The sequence below is a fragment of the Heliangelus exortis genome, chromosome 6 (assembly GCF_036169615.1).
Source record: "Heliangelus exortis chromosome 6, bHelExo1.hap1, whole genome shotgun sequence".
Lineage (NCBI taxonomy): Eukaryota > Metazoa > Chordata > Aves > Apodiformes > Trochilidae > Heliangelus > Heliangelus exortis.
Window position 1 is genome coordinate 15,530,853 of NC_092427.1, and position 15,013 is coordinate 15,545,865.

The following is a 15,013-nucleotide window of genomic DNA, read 5'->3' on the forward strand; positions in this document are numbered from 1 at the left end:
GACTGTTCCTTCTCCTTGCCTGAGTCAGCACTTGCTAGTAAAGGTAAAGAATTACAAAAGAGGCTGAAAAAGAGAGAGCAGGGCTGTTGGTTTTTTGTTTGGTTGGGTTTGTTTTTGATTCTGTTGGGTATTTTATACACACAATAAGACAATTAGTATTTGTCCCTTGAATCTACATCTCTGACCTCCTTTGGGTCCCCCTGGCCTTTTTGTTTACCCATCTTTATTTAAAGAATATGTGTAGCATCAGATAAGAAAGGGGAGAAGAGCAGTGGGAAAACTTCAAATCCAATAAACACGCATTTATAATGCAGACATTTCTGAGCCACCTTGTTGAGCACCATTAAATCCACCTTTATGCTGCAAATCCTCCATACCAAAATGCCAGCAAACTGAACCACAAAGGAGTTTCTGTTGACATACCCAAGCTTCTGAAAAGTAGCCTAGTGACTGTCATTTATATTTTAAATCCTTGACAGACATAAGGCAAACTTATTTGGTGCAATATATGCAAATGTGCTATCAAACACTGGTGCCTTTCAGATTTCAAAGCACGTATTTTCTTGTGCTGTTTTCCACATAATCTAGCCTCAAATAAAGGCATCAGTAATTTTGACTTGATTACACTATAATTATTCAAATATCTTTAATTTCATGCTCTGGACTAATTTCCCTATCCATTGTTATCATTAAAAGAGATTGTTATAGATAATGTATCTCATGTATTTCCCTTAATTGAAAAATGGGGTTCTTGAACAATAATAATGACAACAAAACCAGTCCTGTTTAAAGGCTACATTGGCAATACAGCTATAATTATTCCAAGCATAAACAATGGCAAGCCACCATAATTAATAGCAGAGCAGAAGGACAAGCTGCCAACAGTTAACTTTGTCCTTTTTGCCTCGTTTTTTTCACCATGACAACAATAGACGCCAACTTTGGAAATTTGCCAGGAAGCTCACAAAGTCAGCTTAGTATCTAAAAACTACAATATCCAGGCTATAACCCAAACAAATTTTGTGTAGTTGTCTTGTACTGGAGACCCTCCAGGACCAAAACACTCCCAGTAAGACCACCCCTAAGTCGGTGACACCCAGTACAGACCTGAGTAATTGGGCATCAGAATCTTTTCTAAGAAAAGGTGTCTTCCACAAATAAAATTTCTGGTTGGACAAGGGAAGTGAGGAGTGGTTGAACTATTCATCAGAAAAAGTGCAGCTAGGACAAATAAAGAGAGGAGTTACTTCTTCCCACATCTCTCCCAAAACAGGGAAGAAACCCAGACTGAAAAATGTCAGACAAAATCAGGGCATGGAAGATGTGAGAAGTGTGAAAAAGGTTAAAAAAAATGGAGACTGAGACAATAGAAGCAATAGCAAAAAAGGAGACAAGAAAATAAAAGAAGGGGAAGGGTAACTGTGAGAAAAGGAACAAAATGCTAGGTATGTAGAGGAAAACCAAAGCATAGTCAGACATAAAAAAGTGCAGATGCATGAACTTCATATTTTCCAAACACCAACACAGCTCTGAGGAAGAAGTTCAGGTGCCATGCAACAGAATAAATGAGAGGATGGAAATACCAAATGAAATTATGAAAATGAGAAAAGAGTGTGGATGAAGAGTGGCATTAAGATTAAATGCTCTTCAGGGGAAAGACTGAAAGATTGTCCTTTTTTTGTGTGCTTTTGCAGAAGTCAGTAGAATAGGATTATCATAGCTCTTTTCTGAGTGCCACTTCAGTACAAATAATAACAATAACAGTCAAAATAATTCATAAGACTAATGACTTTCCAAATGATTTTGTGCTGTTCTCAAGGGTAAGTGCTCCCTTCCGTCAACTCCCTACCCAAAAATCACCAGCAAATCTAGGTGCTTCCCTCAACAGCTCATCTTACCTTTATCCTTTCCCTATTTCACTTTGAATTATGGGCCAATTAATACACTTTCTACCTTATAAGTGGAGCCAAAGAAACCCCCTACAGTTAGCTCCATGCTGAAGCTGACTGCATGATGTGTTGAATTAGTAATGAACACCCTTCTGCCTGGCACTGGGCACTGCTTTTTCAAAGCCAGCATTTTGGATAGGCAAATAACAAATGCCACATTTGTCAGGTCCCTGACACTGGCCTTTCACCACAGATATTGCAGTGTCTGATTACCAAACTGCTGGGTTAATATCTCTTTTTAAGTGGATGCTCTCAAGAAAAGTAGTTTTCCTACAATCACATTTGATCATTAACTTATACTTACAAAATAAGGACCAGTGCCAGCAGAGCCTTCTCACTCTTCCTTCATCCTTCTGTTCCTCTCTTCCATTACATATATGGGGCTGATTTTTTTTAGTAACAACAAAACCCAGAAGGCGTTATCTGGTCTGGTTACAAGCCATGCTCTGAGCTGTATGGATGTGAACCCACTCCAGTCTAGAAGCATCCACAACATTAAGCATCTGCCAACAGCCCCACCTGCATCAGCTGGTGCCTGCAGAGGATCACCAGGGTGCACCCAGCAGCACTGTGTCTCTGGCAGTGAGGTCAGCTGAACATGGGAATGATCCCACACCTCTGCTATCCACTGCATTTGTCCATGTTCTCAATATGCAACAGCACTGTGTAAGAAAATGGAGAACTGGCTAACCTTCATGTTGTTATCCTTCTTTGAGATCCTCCTAGTTTCTTACTATCTTGATTTCTAAGTGAAAATATTCTAAGTGCAACGTCTAAAAAAAACCACCAATGAAACTCAAACACCAAACCATATCATTACTTCTTATAGCCCTATCAAAGTAAAACAAGTGGACTAGCAAGGATTTCTATTTCTTTACAGCAATGGAATTATTGTGTATGTGAGTTACTATCTTCCCAAATGGCAGCTGTCAGAGAGCACTGGTGTATTTGATCAATTTTAATTTCCGTAGATAAAGTAAACTTGATGCAATTTTAATTTTTGTAAATTATTGTAATTGAACTGGAATCAATACAGATTAAAAGGCAGGCAGGCTGCTGATCTTCCTCTACAGTTCTCCCCATCCTTCCTCTCTTGCTACCTATTGACTAAGATGTAACATTCAAGGGAAAAATGGACAGCAGCAAAAGTTATTTTGTTTCCTGTGCATTTTGCTGTGGCCTCTCAATTCTTGAAAAACCGGTGGACATATTTTAAGGGAATCAGGGAAGAAAAACTAATTAATGTCACCTTTGTACTGGTATGCTACTCACATTTTACCTGCTTGCTAACTGTGATGCCAGCACACATATATTGTAGGTCTTGGTTTTTAGTGGGTTTTTTTTTTAGCAGAGGTAGAAATGGGTCTAAAATTTCACCAGCTTTGTTTCTAAGCAGAAGCTGAAACAGTAGATGGGACATGCATCTGGTAGACAGAGCATTTTCTTAATTCGTCAAAGTGACTTGAAGAGATTTAGAAGAATGCCACCATGCTGAAAGTCAGTTGCCACCTCCGCTGTTCTGGGGCCACTGCCACCACAAATGGGGGTTTTTTTGGAACTTAATGTGGCTTTCTTAAGTCACAGATTCATTATTTCTAAGTGAGACCTTACCAATATATCTCTAATGAACTCATTTTAGTGCTAGCAACAGCTACGTTGCAATAGTATGAACTTTTTTTACTGGTGTGCATGCTGATCATGTCTCAACTCATTTGAATAAGCAAGGCTCTCTAATTGCAGTTTTGCTACAAAAACACTAAAAAATAATGCAACATGAAATTACATTGCTATTTATGCCATCATATCACATCATAAATTCATACAGAATGCTCTGTCTAGTCTCAAACTAAAGGATCCACTCATCAAGCTGCTCTCTGGTTTTCCCTTCTGTGTTTCTAAATAGTATTCCCTAATACTGTTGGGAGGGCTAAAAATGAGCTGGGGGAGGGATAGTGTGGAAGGGAAATGTGTTGCCTAGGAAGCAAATATCCTCACATGTTCATAAAAATAAGTGAACACAACAAATCTGCATCAACTGTCCTTAAATAGCAGCAGTCACACAATGGCAAGCAGCAAAACTTACAGAGGCAGCTGGTCCTTGTTGAAATAAGAAAGGGAAAGATTAAACAGAAATCAGGATTCTTTAACACTGATATGGTTCATTTTGTAAACCATAAGCGTCTCTAAATAGCCCCCACAATTCAGGACACAGTTTTAGACAAATCTATGATATAAAACATTTCCAAATATGCCTATATCAAGTAAAATAAGATTTGTAGCAGCTTCTGGCAGTACTAACTTGAGCTAGTACTGCTTATATTCAGCAAGTAATCTATAGCTAACCTGGATTGAAACCTCAAGGAGCACCTTTCAGCAACAGGGAGGAACTGATCAGTTTGAGGAGCATTCTTAACACTGGAACTGCTTCCTCACTTCCAGAACAACCTAGATGCAAACCTCCAGTGCATGACTGATCTGACACTAGGTCCCAACAGTCCTTGACAGCCTCTCACATCTCCTGTAGGCACTAAGCTGCCTGTTTTCTGCTCTTCAGAGGACTGGCAATTAACAATTCATTCTATCATGCAATATTAACAGCTGTAATAACAAAGCCAACCCAAGCAGCAGCAATACGAATAACAACAAAGGCAAAAAAACCCCCAAACCCTGTAACACTTCTCAGACAATTGAAAAGAGCTGGTTTCTTCAGAAAAGTGGAAGTTGGTTATTCAGTCATGAAGACAGGGAGAAGGAAGTAGAAGAGCTGCCTTCCTAAGCCAGTTCCGGGCTGAGAAGACACAACAGGTTTGACTTCCTTGAAACTAAACACCAAAACAAATATTAATTCAAGGTGAAACAAGAGCACATACCAACCCTGTAGCTTGCTATGCACATCACCCAGCCATGCTATAGGTGCCTGGTACAGAGACCATCACCTTTACCCAGCACCTGGGACTGCCTCACTGCTATCAAGGCTGCCAAACAGACTTGCTGAGGAAAAAAAAGCAAAGTGGGGGTAAATGAGCTTGCCCAGTTGGCTCACTAGGTGGGATCACGTCATCCTTAAGGAAAAAAACAAGGAAGAAGGAACTGAACGTGTTATAGGTATCAGGATGCTTCTGGGAATCTCCTCAGACTGAAAAACAGCCAGAAGTCTGAACTGAGGAAGAATTGGCTGACTGTTCTCCAGCCTAACAGATGCCAGGAACAGGCAAGATCAGTTCCTCAGTGGAGGAAAGGATAAAAACACAGAGGTTTAATTTTTACATACAGGATGTACATATAGAATCAGCTCAAGTGCTCCTTTTTCAAAATACAGATGTCTGATTTCCTCAGCCTGCTGTAGAGCTCCACAGGCATTCTTGCCTTTTTTCACATCCTGACCTCCTCCTGGAAATTATTCATGCAGATCAAATTGAATGAAAGTGATCTGCCTTGCAGATGAGGGAGGTGAAAGACATGTTTGGGATAGAAAAGTTTAACTGATTGGCTAAATTGCTTAATTTAAATACTTGTCTCCAAAGATTATATTATTTAATCCAGTTGATATTTGCATGGTGATAGCTGGGGTTTATGCTTTAATCTTTCTGAATTAAAGTGAATTTGTTGGGTGATAAATATTTAAAAGTCAAGCTGGACCCCCTGTTCTCACCAGTTTTAGCTTACCTTTGGGACTCTATGCTATTTTGATTAGATACTTGCCTTTTTCTCTGAAATCCATATTATACTAAATTCATTATGATGGTTGCTATAATCTGTGTACCCCTAAATGTAAGCCTCTCCAATAAATCTCTTCTGCTTTGTTTCTGTCAAGTTCTGTAATGGCACCAGGACATGCAGGAAGGGACAGGCTCAAGCAAAACTCAATCCATGAGATCATTTTGCCCATCCCTGCTCCAGTACTGCTGAGTCAAGTAGCCACATTATCACTCACAGTAAAGGCCAAAGAAATGATGTAAAGGAAAAGGCCCTGACACAAGGGAGCAACAATCACCTTTTTTAAACCTATAGAAATAATTTATAAAGCACTGCTTTAACCTGTATGGAAAATGCAAGTTTCCTGTTGCCTGGGGAGGAAGAAAAAGGATTTTGTAAATACAGTATTTCAGTTGGAATAAATCAGATATATAAGCTATGGATTCAGAAGGGAAAAACTTAAAATATTTTCCCTGAAAAGGCTAGTACAGATTTGCTTAAATAAAGAACAGGCTAACTTAGTGGCCATCAGAAAAGTTATTTAAAATCAGCACTGTAAATCAAATCCTTATAAATAGACAGGAGTCCTACTCCTGGCACATAACTGCTTAGCCAAAGCATTCCAAATTCAAACCAAATTATTAAATGCAAAAAGATGAAGAATAAGGCACAGCAATTACTTTGTTCACTGCTTCCAGCTTTGCTCTACAGATATAAAATACACTTATAACTCTGGCACTTTCTTCTCTATTAGGATGCTTTCCTAACCCCAACCGAAGAGTGGTAGGAAGCTGAGCCTGAGTGACAATTATATATGCAATCAGTGCATTAATTTTATTCGGATATAGTGGGCTGTATACCCCTCTCTCTCTCCTTTGCTAAACAGATAATTCAGCAGTGCTATTACTAAAGCTTACAATCAAATAGGTAAACAATCTGTTTAAGTAATGCCTGAGGCTTTCATATGTGACATTAAATAATTTGATTTCTGAGTATTAGAAGAGTAACTAATAAATAGCACAACTCTGCAAAGCCTCTGACTTGGTTTTACTTTTCCTGACTGACTTCAATCAATGACTGCAGTTTCTGATGCATTTTTGTTGCCCAGTGTGTAAAACAGAAGTGCCTTTTTAAGTGTGGGGAGAGTAAAAGAGCAGCTGAGGAGCCCATAAACATCCAGTGGGCTTAAGAAGCAGGAATGCCTGCTGCAAACACAGCAATTGCATTTCATGGCCATGCAGGCATAATGCATCACATTATTTCTTACTATTTTTGCCTCATTATGCTGTGTGAGAAGAAGATGCTTAAATATTGCTAAAGCTCCACCTATACCAAATACCTATTTGCAGCTCTTCTGCAGGTGCTGGGAAGAAGGGAGCACCTCTGTGTTCACAAAAAACACACAGATCAGCCACACAATTCCCTTTGATGTAAATTCTAGCCTGGAAGAAAAAAATAGCCCAGAGAGACTGTGGGTGCCCCAGACCTAGAAATGTTCAAGGCCAGGTCAGATGGGGCTCAAAGCATCCTGACTTAGTGGAAGGTGTCCCTGCCCATGCAGGGGCACTGGAACTACATGATCCTTAATGTCTCTTCAAGCCCAAACCATTCTGCGATTCTATGAAATAAAATGGCTACCTGTCTTTTATTAAAGAATGACTAAGTTAAAACTTCTCATATTTTGTTTACCAGAGACCTCGGGTATTGATTCTCACTACAAAGACAGTCAGACATTGGAATGGTCTCCCAGGGGAAGTGGTTTCCACTTTGGAAACTTTTAAGTCTCAGCTCAGCATGGTGCATAAATAATAACGGTAGAAGGGTTGGACCAGATAATCCTTGAGGTCCCTTCCAACACAATATTCTATGATTCTACCTTTATTCAAACAAGACATAGGCAATGGACTTCAGAAGTTGACTGTAAAAATTACACATTGAAAAGTGCATCAGTTGGGTTTTTAAAGTATTATCATAGCTTTCAAAAGAATTCCAGCATTATGGACTACTGCCTCTTGGCTGCAACTGTGAGAGAGTTTATCCTCCAGATCAATCAGACCCTCAACTTCTCCAATCAAAAAGTCATTAGACTGTATTGCTGTAGTACTCTGATTCTCACCACGGATTATTAGCTTAGACAAAGCGATGTGCTAAGGAGACTGCAGAGTTTCCAATTTAGATGAGATCTGCCTCGGAATGTAAAATGCAAGCAGAACAATCTAAGTGTAGCTGATAAACCAAAAAGACTATAGAGGTCTTAAAGATGCTATACATGTAAAACAGGCATAAGTACAAAAAAAGCTAGGGAGGACTGATTTTTCTTCTGCTTTCAGATGTTTTACTAATCAGTACCAGTTAGCAGGGAAGTGCTTTCAGAAAGCACAGTCAGCAAAGCTGACATTGCCTCTCAGTGAAAGGGCAGCTGATGTTACATGGCAAACCAACCTCCAGTAAGGCAAATGAGAAACTCCCAACACAAAATTGAGGGTTGAAGAACTGTTCAAAACCCAGCAACATCACATATTCTGAACCATCCCACAAGATGTGGCAGGTGTACCACTCTGCTCCTTCATCATGTCTGTGCCACAGTTAGACTTTCCAGATAAGACACCTCATACTCCATGACTTGTCACTCAACAATCTGATTTGCATCAGTGCCTGCTAAACTGAAAGATCTATATAAAATTATAAGAGCTATACTTCCTCATGCAAGAACTAAGTTCACTGCTTCTTGCATGCTTCCACCCCACAGCAGCCTAAAAAGGTAATGTTTGAACTCTGGATGTGGTCTTGGATCCCAGGATTCACATTATTTAAAATAAACATTAAGTGGCCCACGGCTGATTTACCACAGAACTCCAGCAGGCACAAGAAAGTAAGTAGGCTGGTATTAAATGGAGTCTGACTGAATTTCCCTGAGTTTCCCAGAAGCATTTTGTTCACATTAATGCTGCATTCAGGAGCCCACAAATGGGAGAGTTAGAAACACAATTTTAAGAGGTTTAAAATATTTATGGGCTGAGGTTTCGTGGTTACAATAAAACCTATTGCACTTCTAGGGCATCTCCATTGCTCAAGCCTTCAGCTCTACAAGGACTTTTCCACTATTAACAGGAGGTTGGCAAGTAATTTAATGGTTCCTTTAAACATTGTGAGAAAATTACTGAAGTAAGCCCATATAACCTTTGAAGGAACTTGTGCATGATCCTCTAGCAACAGTTTGAGCCTTGCCTCCAAAGACTATATGGATTTTCTCCTTATTCACCACTTCTGGATCTAAAGCTAAACTTGTGTACCTTACTCAGAAATGGAGTAAAAGAGAAAATGGAATAAGCTTCTTCTGCAAGGGATTCAAGCCTCTGCTGAACTTTACAACTCCTCTCAATTCCTCAGTGTGCATTTTTCAATATTGCAACCCCTCAGAAGTCTTGAAAATTTGGTGGGCACACTTAAAGAGAATGAGAGAAGAAAGTCCAAGTCATACCACCATTGCACCCTTACTAAGATTTTCTGCTACTGTGATTCCTGCTAATTGTGACCCCAGCACTCATCTATAAAGTTTGCAGTTTTTGCATCTATGTTTTTTGTTTGTTCATTTAGGGATTTTTGATTAAGAGTTGTAAAGAGGATGTAAATGATTCTGCTCACAACCAGAGTGGTATCTCAGGCCATACTGTATAAAGTTCAAAAACATCTTGGTCTGCAATTTCTAGCACCAAATTAATCCTTTGATTTTGTATGAGAAGGGTATATCAAGAACAAACAAAACATTTAACTCTCTGTGCAAATGTAGTCTTCTAATTAATTGTTATTACCCAGGAATATAGAGATCTCGTGTCTAGCAGTGATTATTAAAATCAGGAAATTACTGTTCAGGGCTAGAAAGTAACTGGTTTTTAACTACCAATTGGTTTTAAACTGCAAATGTACTATACTAGGAATCTATTTACCTCTCATAGACACAGCTTTAAGCAACTCTTGTTTCTTACAAGGTAGCCAAGGTACTAAACTCCACTTCATCAGATGCTGCACTAATCATTGGTTTGCACAAAGATTGCACTTAATTTACAGGGATCACGCAGAGTCCTAAAAATGTGGCACTGTTTTCAGAAGCGTTAATTAACAGAAGTGTTAATTAAGGGGAGGTATTACAGAAATGTGTATCAAAATTGAATTATTACTTCGGGGGGGGAGGGGGGCAGGTGGAAGAAGCAACCCAGAACTTTTCTATTTTTGTTTCTAAATTTTAATTTTTTAGAAATGTTAGCTTTAGGTCAGAGCATATAAAATTACTTAATTTGATTTCAACTGGAAGGAAACCTCGCAAGTGAAGCATTTCTGAAGCTAAAAAGCAGCCCATTTCCCCATCTGCTGGACACTTTTAAAACCAGGATCTGAAAAAGACTCCACAAGTGCAGGGTGCTTCTTTTATACCCTGATCTCAGGCAAAACCACTGTGTCAAAATGCAGAGTCGAAACTGCAAGCCTGAGAAAACACTGGGAGCTTCAGCATTTCTGACAAAAAGTAAAGCTTCAGTTTACCAGCACCAAGGTTTTCTGTTTTGATAGAGCAGCCCAGCAACAGGCAAGATACACAAGCTCTCCAAGCCACATTCAGCCATGCATCTGCAAAGAAAATGGCCTTGCAGCAGGGTTGAGTATTTTGGTTTTGCCTTCTTAAAAACAAACAAACAAACAAACATGTTTCCCACTGCTGCACAGATTGTGCCATCTCCAAGAGGTTTGTACACGCAGCTGCTACCAACTGGCAGTGTCTGTAGTACATGGCTTATATAAATGATTTTTGCACAGCTTTTAAAATCTGAAATTGTTCATATCTAGGTGTTCAGGAAATGAATTTTACAAGATCACTGGCAGGTCTAGGGGAATTTATATAAACTTCCAATATGATTGTGTGATAATAAATCCTAGGTCCTAAAAAATTTAATCCTCAAACACTGCAGATAAATTGAATCCCCACAGGATCCTCAATGTGAATCCCAAATGGGTTGCATGGCTGTACAGACTGATTCCAGGAGTAAAACCACGACTTTAACAGAGTTTATTTTTGGTTTGCCCGCTAAAGTCAGATGATTTCTAGTCCATATTGTGATGCTGGTTTTAACCAGAAAAACTGCATGTGGCTCAAAACTCCAAGCCCTGAGACAGTGACACACTTCATCAATCTATCCAAAAGACCCAAACATCTTATTACAAACAGGCCAGCAGGGAAGAAGGGGAAGAGGAGTTTTATGCTTCTACATTTAAATTTATCTGGCCGTTACATTTTGGTTAGTGGTTAATTTGAGACACAAGTTTTCATCTGACAGAAGCAATGATCACACCTCCAATTCCATTAAAATGGCCTAACACCTGCTTTTTCATTTTATGCTTTTTCTGTCCCTGAATCTGTTCTCAGAAAGTCTGAAAAGACACAAAGAAAGTAATTACTATACTCAGAAGTTTTACACTTAAATTTCTACCTTCGAGAAGCAGATATTGAAAGTTACCACAATTAGTAAGGGTAAGGAGCAGAAAAACCTACTAAAGAACTTCCAAAGACCACATCATAAAGATTGAATTTCTCTGTAAAATAATTAAGGCACCACAGCAACTGATGCTACAGATAAAGCAGTGACAGTGGATGTGTTTGGAATTTCATGCAACATTTCTTCCTTGTGTTTGTCTTTTTTGCCTCTAACCCAGGGGTCAGACTCAAAGTCAGTTTCTGCTCAAGCATCCTGTTCTTCTAGACTGTGGGGATGTCATGCTTTCATCAAAACCACAGGTACAAAACTCAATAGCTCTGTATACAGAGGGGCAAAGAAAAAAAATGAACCGTGCTAAGTAATATCTTGCACTGTTTTTCTGTGACAGTAGTGTCTGAAAACTACATTTCCTTTGCTCTTGAAGAGAGGGCCTCTGAAAAAGGGAGAAGAGCATTCTGCCTGGCTATCCCAGGCTATTCTAGATTCACTGAAAATATTTTTTTCCAGCTCCAACCTGTAATTTTAGTCACTTTAGAGCTAAGGATAATGAGGAAACACACAGAATTACAGCTCTACTGCACCTAAGTGCATCCTTAACTGCCCAGGAGAGACTGGAGTACCAAATGCTGCCCAGTTACCTGGAAAAAAAAGGCATTAATTTTCTCTCACATTTGCTCTGGCAGCTTGCCAAGAGTTAGCAAGCAATTTCCACATGGATTTTCAGCCTTTCCAGTCTTCCTGTGTTTCTACATGTACACTTATATCTATCTAAACTCAGTGTGCTCAGTGATCAGCACAGACCTAGAGGGGAGCCAGCTTCCAAGGGAACACAAAGGAGACCCAAGGTGTTTAAAGATGAAGTCCATCTACTTGAGAGAGAGCTGCATTTAGCTTTAATTCTCTACTGGACTTTAACATATACATAATATACACACTTATGTATGATTCATATCTAAAATATACATGTTTTTAAACACAGAACTGGTGTTCTCAGCAGCAGAACAAAAAATTGCTCATCAGCTGAATTCTGCCAGAGGAAAAAAACATGCTCAAAGGCATTCAAAGATCACTGAAATAATGCAAAAACCTCATAGCTGTTCCAGAAGATGTACCAAGTGCTTGGTCCCCAGGAGGGAAGAACAGGTTTGGAGTTTGGCCCCTGTGTCAGTGACAGGGCATGTGTGCATTGCTGCCCTCTTGACAGATGGCCAACAACCAGAGCCATTGTTTGAACCCCTTCAGCCATGCCTTGGTTGTCTTCAACCTCGGGGAAGTGGAGCCATAAGCATTCTATCAGATTAATCATCTCCTGCTTCCCTGAGGGAATCTCAGCACACAATAGAAGGATGCAGACAGGAGTTCATCTCACTAGAGCAAAATAGCTGAGGCAATGCCATTTTCTACACAACAAATGGTAGCTATTTCTTCTGCCAACTCACAGACATTTGGATAAGGCACCTTATTCTGCCTTGTGATATCAAGTCATTTATAATCACCTGCCCACTAAAGTATGGTAAAAAAAAATCAATGCAGTTAAGATTAATTATTCTGTTAGTGTAAAAACACTGTCCAGACCTTTATATCATAGCTCTAAAAGCACCAGAGGTAAAAAGCTACTCAAGAATCCTCTTCAGAAGACAAAAACTATCCAAAAAACCCCAATTTACTTTCTTCCACAAATGCTTTGCCATACTGCCCTTATTTATTCTTCAAGGTGACCCAATTTAGATTGGAAGTACCAACAGATTACCAGAAGGAAAGAATAAAAATAGCACAGAAATGGTATGTACCATTCTCCTGAGACTGACAAACACAAAGAGGACAAGGACAGAATCTTGCTGTTGGTTCAAGCAAAAAAGACAGGCAAAGAGTAGCAGAATCCAACACCCCCTCCACTCTCCATGTTATAAACTTCCATTCTCTCAAAAAGTCAAGTTGTGGGAATAGACAGGGTTTGCTCTCTTTAACAGAAATTCTAACAGGATTTTTAATTAACCTATAGATTTAAAGAAAGTGTAATTTATCATTTTGCTAAAGTATGGAGGGGAATTATGAATCATTTCAGAATACTATTAGCATGGTCTGAATTCTTTGTATTTAGATAAGGAAACAAGCATGCTAAATACACTCCAAAGTAATCACTCACCAAGAAACCCTTTCTGTTGAAGCTTACTATTTGTTCCTGTTAGAATATCCAGCACAGTTTGCACATAACATATTTTAAGTATACATCAGCAGGGTGGTTTGGGGTTTTTTCAAGCATTTTTTATCACCTTAAGCAATGAAACAGTGGCAATTATCTGTTGAACAACTTTTCTAACTAAACCACTGATGTCAAAGAAGGGGTAACAATTGTGACTTCATTAATAGTCTAATGTAATAGTAGTCTAATATCTGGTTTGCTTTGATTTTGAGAAGATTCTCCTTCCTCTAATACACCATAGAGAGGAAGAAAATAGAATAGGAAGCCCAAGAGAGACAGCAGCTGGAAACAGACCCTTTTGTACTCCTCAAATGTAAGGTGCCTAATAATCAAAGAAACAGGTTTCTTTTGCTGCTGTCCAAAAAGGCAGCTCAGAGTACAGAGGCAATAGGGTAATATATGTTTTTCACTCATTTTTCACCAGCAGGAGTTTGCCTCACCCTCCTCTGCACAAGGAGCTCCAGGAAAGCCCTATGGTGCTCCTGATATCCAGCAGTGAGAGAGTACACACATTGTAAGGTATCCCTCTCACCAGACACCATAATGTATATAATGATCACAGCAAAATTTGATGATGTCTATAGTATATCCATGTATGTGTAGAGGAGCCTCAGGGTTAGGGTGAGCTCTACATAAATGTCCCAGGTTAAGTCCCAGGTGGGAATACAGACAAGCACAGCCCTACCTTAAGTAGCTGTGCTTTGTTCTTCATCTTTAGATACCAGAAGTTTCCTGACCCTGCAGAACTGGTTCCCCAGCAAAATCAATCTGTGCTGCTCACACTTGCAACCCCCTGCAACACCACACATCTATCAGGACATTGATGCCTGTGACAGTGCTCTCTGTGCAGACAAGATACTGACAGATGACAAGTTTCTGTGTAGGGACAGGGCTCTGCCTACCCATCATTTACACTTGATTTTTTAAAAATATAGAAGGAAAAAAAAATGCATGAATATTTGCTGTAGCTACACCAACAAGACAGGATTTTAAAAAATGCAGGAAAATGCATGTACTTTGATTGCACTGAAAAAGCTGTCTGGTTTGTGTTAGATGTATTAAAAGATTACAGGATTGCATTATGGCAAAAATATTGCATGTGGCAAAACTTGCTAGCCAGCATAATCATTCAAGAAGATGTTTGTACAGAAATAGTAGGAAATTCCTTCTTTGCTTCTTTTTTATTTTTTGCATTGCTTTTCCAAAGCAGAAAACAATCCTTTCAGAACATCCTGAAATCTAAGAATAAACATAGCTTTCCTAAGGATTAAAGCAGACTTTAGATATGTACACACTGTTCACCCTGACTGCTTTTCATAAATATCTAGAAGTATGACAGCACTTAGCAAGGGTTTTTAACCATATTTAGACAGATGCTGCAAAATAGAGTGTAATTTCAGAGTAAAAACTATTCCAAGATCTAATTCTCCAGGTAGTGGGTTTGATTCTTGTCTTATTTGCAGCAATAATTCCATGAAAGCCACTTTGCTTCATTGATTTGTAAAACAAGTACAGAGGCTTCAGAAGAGGTTTTCAAATAGAGGAATACAAATCCTGCACACTACCCTCACGTCTACACTGAATGGAGGATTTCTCCACTAATTACAACAAAGCTTAGTAATTCGAAGCAGATGAAAGTTCTGCTGTTAGGGAAACTGTATTTGCATGAAGCTTTTCAT